The sequence below is a fragment of the Orycteropus afer genome, unplaced genomic scaffold, assembly GCF_000298275.1.
Source record: "Orycteropus afer afer isolate SDZICR_OR568_19922 unplaced genomic scaffold, OryAfe1.0 scaffold00060, whole genome shotgun sequence".
NCBI classification, from domain to species: domain Eukaryota; kingdom Metazoa; phylum Chordata; class Mammalia; order Tubulidentata; family Orycteropodidae; genus Orycteropus; species Orycteropus afer.
Window position 1 is genome coordinate 4676596 of NW_006921647.1, and position 13643 is coordinate 4690238.

At 38.6% G+C, this 13643-nt stretch overlaps 1 protein-coding gene across 1 annotated transcript in view; it reads right to left on the minus strand.

Annotated features, from left to right (window-relative positions):
• RAB2A (RAB2A, member RAS oncogene family) overlaps positions 1-11348 on the minus strand; it is a 92883-nt gene extending 81535 nt beyond the window's left edge. Inside the window, exon 1 of the mRNA XM_007939477.2 lies at positions 11285-11348. The gene's annotated coding sequence lies outside the window, so the exon portion shown is untranslated. The remainder of the gene's footprint in view (positions 1-11284) is intronic.
• Positions 11349-13643: the final 2295 nt, after the last annotated feature.

The window sequence follows — 13643 nt, forward strand, 5'->3', positions numbered from 1 at the left end:
AAATAAAATAAAATTTAAAAAAAAAAATGATTAGGAAAAAATAAATATTTAGACCAAGGAGCTAAAAATACTAAAATATTAACAGCTTTCCTAATTACAAAATATAAGCTATTAACAATGGTGGGAAAATCTACTCATGATAGCAACATAATCTATAAAATATCAAAACATAAATTTAATAAAAGCATAAGGCCTAAATGAAGAAAATGATAAAATTTTATTGGAGAACACTGAAAAGAGTTGAAAGAGATGAAAACATTTATTATGTAAACTCAATATTGTAAAAAAATAGATGTCTCCAAATTAATTCATAAATATAATAAAATTCTTATCAAATTTTAAGTCTCACTAAAAATTCTGCAACCTGGTAAACTGAGTTTAAAGTTCATCTGAAGGAAGAACTACACAAGAATAAACAAGAAAACTTAGAGAAAGAAGAATACCAGATACTATACATGCCACAAGTTCACAAGTTAGAATAATTACCACAGTGCAATACACTGTAATAATAATAATAATAAAAGTGAATTGATTAGATTTCGGAGTCCCAAAATAAGCTTGCTTACATGGCAAAGGTGACAGTTCAAATAGGAAAGAAAGAATGGCTTACTTCATTCATGGCATAGGGCCTTCTGGTTAGCAGTTGTTATACAGAAGTTAAAAAAATCATATGCACAAACATTTATCAGCAAGAATAAAAATTTATAGTATTTGAGGAATAGTAAAGTGATTAAGTAAGTGAGTTTTGCATGGGGGAGCTTTCCTTAGCAAGGCCAGAAAACCATAAAGAAAAAGACTAGTAGATCTGATTCAAGAGAACCAATAGCAGAAAGGTCAAAGAGAAGGTAAAGAACTTATTTAAAAATGCTCAGCTTCACTAAAAATTAAGTAACTGGAAAGTAAATAATGATCCTTTTTTTTTTTTTTTTTTGCTTTACAAATTCAGAAATACTAAAAGCATGATTTTTTGTTGTTGTTGTTATGTGCCGTCGAATCGGACCTGACTCATAGCGATCCCTCCTTGGGTTGCCAAGGCAGTATCACTACGAAGTAGATTGCCCAACCTTCCTTCTGAGGAGTGGCTGGTGGGTTTGAACCATCAGCCTTCTGGTTAGCAGTCAAATGCTTTAGGCACTATGCTACCAGAGCTCCCAAAAGCATGACTATATACCAGTACTGGCATGTGTATGGAAAAGTGAGTACTTTAGTACTCTGTGGTAGGAATGACAATTAGAACAGCTTTGTGTGTGTGTTTTTGAACACATTAACAAACTCTAAAAGACTTCATCCAAATCACAATTAAAAATACAAAACAAAACTCTAAAAGACTATGCACACACTGTTATGGTGGTTACTGGAGGGCCAAAGACAATTTCCCACAATGATCACATACTATCAGGAAAATACTTTCATATTTAAAAAATCAGACACATAGATTTTGTGAGATCTAAATTTGATGTTTAGGAGCTCTGGTAGTGTAGTGCCTAAGGCACTTAGCTGCTAACCAGAAGGCTGGCGGTTCAAACCCACCACCCACTCCTTGGAAGGAAGGTTAGGCAATCTGCTTCTGTAGTGATAGCGCCTCGGAAATCCAAGGAGGGGTCACTATGAGTCGGATCTGACTTGAAGGCACGTAACAACAACAACAACAAAAAATCTGATGTTTAATCGGTCCTTTAAGCTGTCCTCCTAGTTCTTGGTGATGTTGCTATAGGTAATTCAAGTTACCTGAAAACTTAATCCCAAATAAACGAGGTATATGCTACACGGAAGGTGGGTGGCTCAAACCCACCAACTGCTCTGCAGAAGGAAGATGAGGCAATCTACTTTCGTAAAGATTTACAGACTTGGAAACCCAATGGAGTTTGGTATGAGTTGCAATCAACTTGATGGCAGTGGTGTTTTTTTAGAATTATTATTATTATTAATTGATCTCCTGTGCAGAGCCTGATGGAAGAACTGTTGCTTCAATTCTACCATCTTTTCCCACAGTATTCTTTTCTTTTAGATTGACTAGTTTAAGGACTCTAACCAGAAGGTTGGTGGTTCAAACCCACCAGGCACTCCTTGGATGGATTATTGGGCAATCTACTTCCGTAGTGATACTGCTTCAGAAACACAAGGAGGGGTTGCTATGAGTCGGAGACTACTCACTATGAGTCCGGAGACTACTCAATGGCACATAAAACAACAACAACAACTGTTTAAGGACTCAGTGGGAAAGACAGAAAGGTGGAATCAACATATAAATGACCAAGCCTCTAGGCCAGGATTTGTCAAACTGTCCAATAGCTGGTAGTAAAATAAATGTAGTGAAAATGGAGTGGGTTGTACCCAGCATCATTTATAAATAACATAACTGAATAAACAATAAAGGGATTCACGCATTGAGCACTGTAGTGGTAAATACTGCTTTATGAAACTTGTTTCCTAGATACAGATAAACTCCAAAACCTCACTGCTATCATCTCAATTCAGACTCATAGAGACCACCACTGAGTTTCCAAGGCTGTGAATCTTAACAGAAGCAGACTGCCCCGTCTTTCTTCCACAGAGTGGCTGGTGGGTTTAGACCACTGACCTTTTGGTTAGCAGCCAAATACCTTGACCACTACACCACCAGAGCTTCTTTAGATATAGATTAAAAAAACAAGAACAGCAAAACTCACTGTCATTGAGTCAATTTCAGCTCACAGCGACCTCCTCTGGGTTTTCGGGGCAGAAAATCTTTATGGAAGTAGATTGCCCCAGCTTCCTTCCACGGAGTAGCTGGTGGGTTTGAACTCCCAATCTTCTCATTAGGAGGCAAATGCTGTATGCACTGCACCACCACAGCTCCTTTCAGATACAGATAAACCCAAACAAACCCACTGCCATCGTGTCGATTCAGATTCACAGCAACCTCCACTGGGTTTCCAAGACAGTAAATCTTCATGGAAGTAGACTGCCCTGTCTTCCTTCTACAGAGTGGCTGGTGGGTTTGAATCGCCAACCTTCTGGTTAGCAGTCAAGTGCCTTAGGCACTGCGCCACCAGACAGATGTGTTAACTTCCCATATAAAAAATAGATGGACAGTTTATTATTTAACAAATATTTTGCAGCTTTACCTACACACCAGGCACTGGGGATATAGCAATGAACAAATCTCTGCTGCCATGGACTGGACTTATACTAGTAGGAGATAATTTGCTCATTTTTATTTATTTGTATGAAAAATTGAGAGAAATAAATTTGGGCAGGAGGATGGGTACGGGTATGTATGTGTGCACATATGGACACATGCACACAGTAAGGTTTGGGAGGGAAAAAAATCAAGCTATTTGAGACATGTTAAGTGTGAGATCACGAATAGACAGCTAAGGGAGATGTGAAGTAAGCAACTAGATATGTAATATGGGGAAGAGGGACTAATTAGAGTGGGTTCAAGTAAGAACAGGTAGAGAGAAACTGGTGATAGAAAATATGGACAACTCTTTCCAAGGAGTTTGCTAACTGGATGGAAAAAGAGAATCATGAAAAATAACTATTAAAAGGGGAAAAATTAATGATATCTGGAAGCTCTGGTAGCATAATGCCTAAGGCACTTGACTGCTAACCAAAAGGCTGGTGGTTCAAACCCACCAGTCACTCCTTGGAAGGAAGATGGGACATTGTGATACTGCCTCGGAAACCCAAGGAGGGGTCGCAATGAGTCAGGTCCGACTCGATGGCATATAACAACAACAACAATGAAGCAGTGTCTTTCATCAGGCATGTGCAAGGAACTTAGAGCTTATCTACAGTAACCATGAAGAAAGCTGACTTTATAGGCACAAAGCAGGTAGGTGGGCCGTTGAGGTGGTAGAAATCTGTGAAAATGCTCTTCTATTTAATTTTATTTGATGAGTAAAACAGAAACCAAAGTAATCAGATGACAGTAATGAGAGAGGTGATGAATGTTTAGGAGCAAGAGGTTCTGACAGAGTTATACAGGAAAGAAGAGAATGAATGGACTGGAAATATAGTCATATGTGTCTGTCACCCTAGTTCCTCACGCTTGTATTCTAGCTGGTCATCACATCTTATCTTCCATCTACTGGAATGATCAATTCACTGCTTTATTTAAAAACTACTGACTCTTGAGCTCATGATTCTTTCTAGGCTGTCTTTCTAGCTGTCCTTCAGTGTACTCCGAGTATGTAAAGAGACTGTATCCCATCTAATCTTAGCTGCTTGCTCTTCCTTGAGTACCTAGTACTAAACTCTTAACATGTTTAGCTGCTGGGCAGTACTAAGGGTCCACTTGAAGTTAGTGCCCAAGAAAATAAAACTAGACTAGGTAGCATGGCTATATGTTTTTCACCAACTGTATCTAGCTGCACCCATGTAGCACAGAGTAGATATAGTTCAATTTAACCTACAGTTTAGCCACATCACAGTGGACAAAGCAAGAAAGAGACAAGGGGCTGAGTATATAAACAAACCAAAAGCAAACCCGTTGCCGTCAAGTCGATTCCAACTCATAATGACCCTATAAGACATAGTATAACTGCCCCATAGGGTTTTCAAGGTTGTAAGTCTTTACAGAAGCAGACTGCCCCAATTTTCTCCCACGGAGTGGTTGGTAGGTTCAAACTGCTGACCTTTTGGTTAGCAACCCAATGTATTAACCAACTATACCACTAGAGCTCCTGAGTGAGTATGTAAGAGTGATTATAATGACATAATTATAGTGGTTGCAAGCCATTAACACACTCAACTGCTAACTGAAAAGGTGCCAGTTCCAGTCCACCCAGAGGCATCTCAGAAGAAAGTCTGGCAATCTGCTTCTGGAAAATCAGCCACTGAAAAGTCTATGGAGCACAGTCAACTCTGACACACACGGGGTTTCTATGAGTTAGAAATGACCCCACAGCAAATGGTAGGGAGTCTCTGAGTGATGCAAATGGTTAACACGCTTTACTGCTAAGCAAAAGGGTAGCAGTTTGAGTCTACTCATAGGGTTGGAGACAAATCTACAGCACCTAATAACAACAGGAGTACTGTTCCTAAGAAAAAACATGATCTGCTTTGTGAAAGCCCACTAGCGATAGTTTCTCCGAATAAAGAGCAGGTAAAGAGGACTGCTTACATTCATCCTCCATAAGATGAACTTCTTATCTTTTTTGAAGGTAGTAAGGTAGAAGAATGATCTATATCTTATACAAGGAAGTTCTAGCACTGACCTACCAGTGACACCACCACTTACCACCCAAGTTTGTGCTGAACATATGGTGAAATTCTGGGCTTGTACAGTTCCTCTATTTGGACTGTTTGACAGTATTGTTTCCAGTTCTCTTCCATTAAACAATCTTTCTCTATCAGCATGGGCATACAAATCTCTGGAACACTCATTTCCTATGAATGGATGACATGGTTTGAGACATGCACAGCTGTTTCAGGAAAGAACATCAATAAGCAGAGATGTCAAGCAATGGCATATCAGAAGAGAATGTTTGTGGGTATGAAAAAGTACTAGGTACTCAAGGAAAAGCAAGCAGCTAAGATTAGATGGGATACAGTCTCTTTACATACTAGGAGTACACTGAAGGACAGACAGAAAGACAGCCTAGAAAGAATCATGAGCTCAAGAGTCAGTAGTTTTTAAATAAAGCAGTGAATTGATCATTCCAGTAGATGGAAGATAAGATGTGATGACCAGCTAGAATACAAGCGTGAGGAACTAGGGTGACAGACACATATGACTAGAGTCTCTGGGTGGTGCAAACTCTTAACATGTTTAGCTGCTAATCAAAAGGTTAGAGAATCAAGTCTACTAAGAGGTGCCTCAGAAGAAAGCCTGATGATCTAATTTTAATAGATCAGCCATTGTAAACCTTATGCTGAGTTCTACTCTCACATATACAGTCACCTAAGAATTGACTCAATAGTAAATGGTTTCTAGGTTATGTATGTATGGCTATTCATCCAAACTACACTCAAACCCCAATCTGTTAACCATTCCTGTACAAAGTGACACTGAGTCTGGATCAAACCGCGCCAATGACCTCTCTTCCTAGGGAATTTGAAATTGAGCTCCACTGAATAGGGATGTGAACTTTGGAGCTACTGATGAATGTCCATTTCCCACCAAGGAAATTGGGAAACAGAAAATGTTAGCCAGTAGGGAAAGAGAAAAATGAAAGTATGTAGAGGAGAGACAGAGAAAGGAGTGAGCTGAAAAGAGACAACTTCCTGTGTTCCCTCCTTAACCCATTGTCATCAAGCTGATTCCAACTCATAGCAACCCTATCAGATGGAGCACAATTTCCCCATAGGGTTTCCAAGGCTATAATAAACCTTACAGATGCACAATGCCATCTCCTTCTTCCACAGAGCACCTGGCTGGTTTGAACCAATAGCCTTTTGGTTAGCAGCCAAGCACCTAACCACTGCCACCAGGGCTCTATGGTCCTTCCTTGAGAATTCTAAATTCTGGTTCTAGCCTGAGATCCACTGCCTACCTACCCTCAGATTCTGTGGGACACACCTGCATTCTTAAAATACTAAATTCCTCTTTTTGCTTAAGCTAATTTAGAAGGGCTTTTGTTACTTAGAACCAATTGCAAGAGTCAGAATGGAACAAAAGGTGTATCACTCAGGATCTAACCAAAAAACAATATTAAGTATTTTAAATAGGGAATTTAATGTAGAGAATTGGTTATAGGCAAAGGAAGGGCTGAGAAGCTGAAAAGAGGATGGTGAGGCAACCCTGAGATTAGCAACAGCAGGAAGCTGCTACCATCCCTAGGCTGGGGGAACAAAGAGAGAACCTGGGGTGACCAGAACTAAGGAGCCAGACAGCCTGGTGATAGCAGCAGAAATACCAGAGGGCCTACTGGGCAGGGGCCAGAGCCAGAGCCAGAGTCACGGAGGGTATGCAGTCAACTCAGGAAGAGAAAGAGAAAAAAGACACTGGCTTCTCTTTTAGACTTCTTCTATTAGTGAACCCAATAAGGAAGCGAGTGGGCAGTTACTTGAATGATAGTTTTCCAAACAACTCTTAGTCTACTACCTCATCTTACTCCACAAATATGCCATTGTTATTCACTGCTGCTGACCTTATGTATAATAGAACAAAATACTGCCTGGCTCGCATGAACACTGGTATATTTGAGCCCACTGCTGCAGCTATTGTGTTAGTCCATCTCATGGGTGGTTTCCCTTTTCTACTTTTCCAAACTTGATTTTCTGTCCTAGAAATTGGACTTTTCCACTGATGTGTTCAAAGTAAGTGATCTGAAGTCTTGTCATCCTCTCTTCTAAGGGGCATTCTGGCTGTACTTTCTCTAAGACTTATTTGTTCCTTCTTCTTGTAGTCCACACTATAGTCAACATATATATTTTTAATTAACAGCTTTATATTGTTGTCGTTAAGTGTCACGTCGCTTCTTACTCATAGTGACCCTATGTACAAGAGAATGAAACAATGCTCAATTCTGTACCATCCTCAAAATTGTTGATGTGCTTAAACCCACTGTTGTGGTCACTGTGCCAATCCATCTTGTTGAGGGTCCGTGTCACTGATCCTCTATTTTTCCAAGCATGTGCTATCCTTCTCCAAGAATGGCCCTTCTGATAACAAGACCAAAGTATGTAAGATGAAGTCTGGCCATTCTCACTGCGAAGGGGCATTCTGGCTGTACTTTCTTCCAAGACAGACTTGTTCATTCTTTCAGCAATACATGGTATATTCAACATTCTTTGCCCACACCATAATTCAAATACATTGATTCTTCTGTAGTCTTCCTTAGTCACTGTTCAGCTTTCCCATGCATATGAGGGTACTGAAAAACCATGGCTTGGGTCAGGGCACCTTAGTCTTCAAAGTAATCTCTTTGCTCTTTAACACTCTAAAGAAGTGTTTTACAGCAGATTTGCCAGTGCAATACATCATCATCTGATTTCTTGCATCTGATTTCTTGAATGCTGCTTCCACAAGCACTGATTGTGGATCCAAGAAAAATGAGTATCCTTGACAATTTCAATCTTTTCTCCATTTATCATGATGTTGCTTATTGGTTCAGTTGTGAGGATTTTTAATTTATGTCAAGGCATAATCCATACTAAAGGCTGCGCTGCCGTCTTTGATCTTCATCAGTAAGTGTGCTTTGAGTCTTCTTCACTTTCAGCTAGCAAGGTTGTTTCACCTGCATATCACAGGTTGTTAATGAGTCTCCCTCCAATCCTGATGCTGTGTTCTTCATGTAATCCAGCTTCTCTAATTATTTGCTCAGCATACAGACTGGGTAACTATGATGAAAGGATACAACCTTGACACACACCTTTCCTGATTTTAAACCACGTTCTGTTCGAATGACTCCCTCATGGTCTACGTACAGTTTTTCATGAGCATAATTAAGTGTTGTGGAATTTCCTTTCTTTGCAGTATGACCCATAATTTGTTAGGATCCGAACAATCGAATGCGTTTGCACAGTCAAAAAAACATAGGTAAACATTTTTCTTGTATTCTCTGCTTTTAGTCAAGATCCATCTGACATTACCAATGATATGCCTCGATCCACGGCCTCTTCTGAAACAGGCTTGGATTTTTAGAAACAGCTTCTATAAAGATATAATTCACAACCTATAAGAAGACTATAACATATTAATTTGATAGTTATCATCATTCCTTTCAAAAACACATGGACAAGCTCCTCTTTGTTACTGTTGAGTGTTGTCAATATTCAGGGTGTTTTTTTTGCCTAAATCACAATTCAAATGAATTTCTCTTCAATCTTCCTTTTTCATTGTCCAGTTTTCGCATGTAGATGAAGTGAATGAAAAGAGTGTGCCTTAGGTCATGGGTACCTTAGTTATCAAACTAACATCTCTGGTTTTTAACATTTTAAAGAGGGCTTTTGCACATGTATGCTGTGTTGTTGTTGTCTGCCATCAAGCTGTTTCCAACTCATGCTGCTGTTAGGTACTATTGCTGTTGTTGTTATGTGCCATTGAATCGGACCCGACTCATAGCGACCCCTCTTTGGGTTTCCGAGGCAGCATCACTACGGAAATAGATTGCCCCATCCTCCTTCCGAGGAGTGGCTGCTGGGTTTGAACAGCCAGCCTTCTGATTAGGAAACAAGTGCCTTAGGCACTGCGCTACCAGAGGTTCCTAGGTACTATTGAGTAGGTTCCAACTCATAGTGACCTTATGTATTACAGAATGAAACGTTGCCTGGTCCTGCACCATCCTCACTTGCTAAATTTCAGCCCATTTTTGCAGCCCATGTCAATTTACCTTATTGAGGGTCGTCTCCTTTTCCACTGACCCTTTACTTTACCAAGTATGATATCCTTTCTCCAGGGACTGGACATCCTGCTAATAGAGTAGAACTGTCCTACAGCATTTCCTAGGCTGTCATCTTTATGGAAGTAGATCATCAGGCCGTTTCTCCTGCAGAACTGCTGGTAGGTCTGAACCGTCAACCTTTCAAGTTAGCAGTTGAGTGCTTAACCATTGCACCACTAGGGTTCCTTGCAAAAGTACAGCCTATGCCAATTTCTGAAAGCATGCAGCCCGTCCTTTCCCATCAAGTATACTGTTATCAATTTAGAAATTTATACATAAGCACCAATGAAAAGGAAAAGTACTCTGCTTACTATCTGTGCTAAAAACAACTGCTTAGTTAGCTGTCTCAGGCCTATGTCATGCCTAAGCACTGGCCATCAAAGTTTCAGACCTACAGAACATATCCTAAACCAAAATGAGCTCAAACAAACAAAAAATCTTTTTGCAACTGAGTCAATTCTGACCCACAGCGACTCTATGGAACAGAGTAGAAATGCCCTATAGGGTTTCCAAGGCTCTTTACAGAAGCTGATCACCACATATTTCTCCCATGGAGCAGCTGGTGAGTTCAAACCGCCAACCTTTTTGGTTAGCAGCTGAGTGTATAACCACAGCTCCACCAGGGCGCCTTTAAAATGACCTCATCTGAGTTAAATAAAGTCATGAGGACCAGCAAAAACCTATACAGTGATAGGTTTTACCTATCACTAATAAAACTATGCAAATTAATCTAGATAGTAACAGTACTAACTAGTAAAAGAAAGCTTTCGACACATTCACAAAATACATGTGGCTGAGTTGGAAACTATTAATTAACCTAATAATCTGATGTATAAGCTCTGAGCACTGGTGGTCTAGTGCCTAACGCATCTGATTGCTAACCAGAAGATTGGTGGTTCAAAGCCACCAGCCGCTCCATGAAAGGAAGATGGGGCAATCTACTTCCCTAAAGATTTGCCTCCTCAGAAACCCAATGGGGGTCACTATGAGTCAGAATCAACTTGAGTTTGCGTTTTTTTTTTGGTACCCTTGGTTTAGTATTTTAAAAATACAACAGACATTTGAATTAATATGCTATATATGGTAAGGTCTATACCTATAAAAATAAATAGTCAGTGGCTGAAAGATGTGTCAAGCTATCAGTTATAAACTGTAACTAGATTTCCAATTATCTTATTTACTCATATTTGACTAATTTCTACTTGCTAGGCTATAACCATAAAATGATAATCGAGCTAGATCTTTAGTTTTCCAGATATAATCATTTTTTAACAAATCAGAAACCTCCAAACAGTATTTTTACCGAAAGTTTATTTTTCATTTAGTTTTATAGCTTTGCATATAGTATAAAAGAGTATGCTACTACTTTAAATAATACCCAATATTAACTATTCATTCTATATCAGTAACTGTCTCAATTACTCTTCACAAATTGGGGGTGGGATGGGGAGGGCAGGTGGGATTATTTCTCAATTAATAATTATAGTCACACTTAGCCCGCTTACCATGCTGCCGGGCACCATTACATAGCTTCACATTTATTAAGTCATGTAATGCTCACAATAATCTTACGAGATTGTGACATTATTCTTCTCACATATAAAGAAACAGAGGCATAAGCAGTGAAGTGTCTTGCCCAGTGAGGTAGTGGCCAAGCCTTGATTCAAATGCTGGCACAGTCAGATCTAGAATCTCTAACCTTACTACAATGTGCATTATCTCTTCGTTATCTGTTTCATCATTAAATGCAACTAAAATCTTAAATATTAATGCCTTTCAACTACTTTTACAAAGGTGAGGAAAAATATTTATTTTTACTACGCTTATATTTTTAAGAAAGTGATGGAACATACTCTGCAGAGCAATAAATTAATTTTTGGGAGTATTACTAATAGACTGGATCTTCTAGCATCTTCCATTTCCACTATCTGTAATTTCTGAATGCTTCTCATCTCTTTTAGAGAACTTACCAATAGTGAGGTCATGCACTGGCTGAAACCTCTTATCTGTAAACTGTAGCAATAAGCACGATTTACCAACACCTGAAATTTAGAAACAAAACAAAACAACAATTTAGAAACAAAACTCACAGGAATTAAGAAATACTTTACAAAATAACATGGAAAATGAGCAGCTGGATTTTCTGGTCCCTTTGCAGTCCAAAGTCTCACACTTTGGTTTCAGTGCTGGCTAAACAATTTATTATGGTTTCTTAGTACTTTAATTTCTTAAATTAAAGGAAATAAGGAGGGGCAAAAGAGGACTGATGATTTAGGTGGAAGGTGTAAAGCAATCCAAAACACCCTTTTTCATATTCCTTCAACAGCCTTTCTCATTCATTCAACATTTCAGTTTGAAAGATAAATGTGGTAGCTGAACTCCTAGAAGACATGTAACCAGGTTCTCCTGTGTAGCTTCTGCTGGAGGACTCATGTAGCATTAATGCACCTTTTAACATTATTATTTTTTTGTTTGTAGAATATTGAAAAGCACAGTAACACATTCTTCTTATACTTTATCATACTCCCCTACAAATAAAAAACCAAATAGATAAACAAGGAGACAAATAAATAAATAAATAAGCTAGCAATAAGCATTTGGGATCTATTTTTCCAGGAGAAGCTGTTTGCTTTATTTTCTCACTATTTCACAATGCAGGCTAATATGAACTGCATTCCCTCACTTTATCAAAATTCACCTCATTAAGGTCATGAGTAACTTTCACATTCCTAAATTCAAAGGAATTTTTCTATATCCATCCTACTTATTCTCTAAGGAGCACCAAGTTCAGACCACTACACTTTCTTGCTATTCATTTTCATGCCCTTTAAGAAACATTCCCTCATCTTTACACTAGACTAGACTTAGTTTGCTTAATAGCATCCTGCACTTCTACTTAAAACTCAAGGCAGTTAGAATTCATTCATTCATTCACTCAAAAAGCGTTTCCTGAATGCTAACTATGCAGTAGAGATTCAGAGAAACAGAAGTGTGGAAAACCATGTGGCTCCTGCCTTTGGAACTTATTCTAGGACAGGTGGATAAATTAAACAAACTTAACTCTCATCTAATACATAAAAAACTAAAAAGAAAAAACCAAACTCACTGCCATCAAGTCAATTCAGACTCACAGCAACTCCCATTGGGTTTCTGAGGCTGTAAATTGTTACGGAAGCAGATCACCCTATCTTCTTCCCTCTGAGGAGCAGCTGGTCAGTTTGAACCACTGACCTTCTGGTTAGCAGCCAAGTGCCTTATCCATTATACCACCAGAGCTCCTCATCTAATATATACAAACTGTAATTTGAAATAATTATTATAAATGCCATTTAAAAGAAAAGGATAAAGTGCTATTAAGAAAGAATAACAAAAGAGACTTAATTTAGGCTACACACACACACACACACAAAACTCACTGCCATTGAGTCAATTCTGACTGATAGTGACCCCCTTTGGGTTTCCGAGGTGGTAAATCTTTATAGAAGTAAACTGACCAGTCTTCCTTCCACACAGTGGCAGGTGGGTTTGAACCTCCAGCCTTCTGGTTAGCAGTCCAATGCCTTAGGCACTACACTACTAGAGCTCCTTTAATTTTGGCTACAGGATATGAAAAGGTCTTCCTGAAGCTAAGCTGTTCAATGTCTGCCAGATTATAAAGTCAATGAGACAACGAACTATGACTATCTTATCACTTGCTGTCTTTTTCATGGCATAAAGAGTAGGCATTGAATAATTTTGCTGACATGATTAGCTCTAGTGTCAAAGTTACCACAGATTGGCAAAATACTCAGTAACAAATCAAAACTGTGTTCTGTATATATGTAGTCATTTTTTAGGAAATGCTTTGTTAAGTTTTATGAATGTTTTAAGATTCTAATTAACCGAAAATAATTTGGAATTTCTTCTTTCTGTTATCCATGATTTCTCTTTTACATTACAAAAGGCCCAAAGTCAACCTCATTTTATCAGCTTCTAACTTCTTTCAGTAGTCCTTCAGATCTAGGATAGAAGACAAAAGGACAGTTTTTATAAGTCAAAACAGTTGGTTATCAAGTATACAAAAGGAATCTGCTCTATGTTCAATACATAGGATGAAAGGAAAAAAATTTTTAAATGTGTGAAAGTACAAAATATTATGATACGTTGAGATGTGACTCTTTAGTTCTATTTTCAACATCCAGATTTTGCCATATGAGTTAGAAAATAATTTCATTTACAACAGCATCCAAAAGAATAAAATATCTAGGACAAGGTCATGAGACAAAGTGTATGTGAACTGCTGTATGGAAAGTGAATTTGCTCTGTAAACTTTCACCCAAATCACAATTT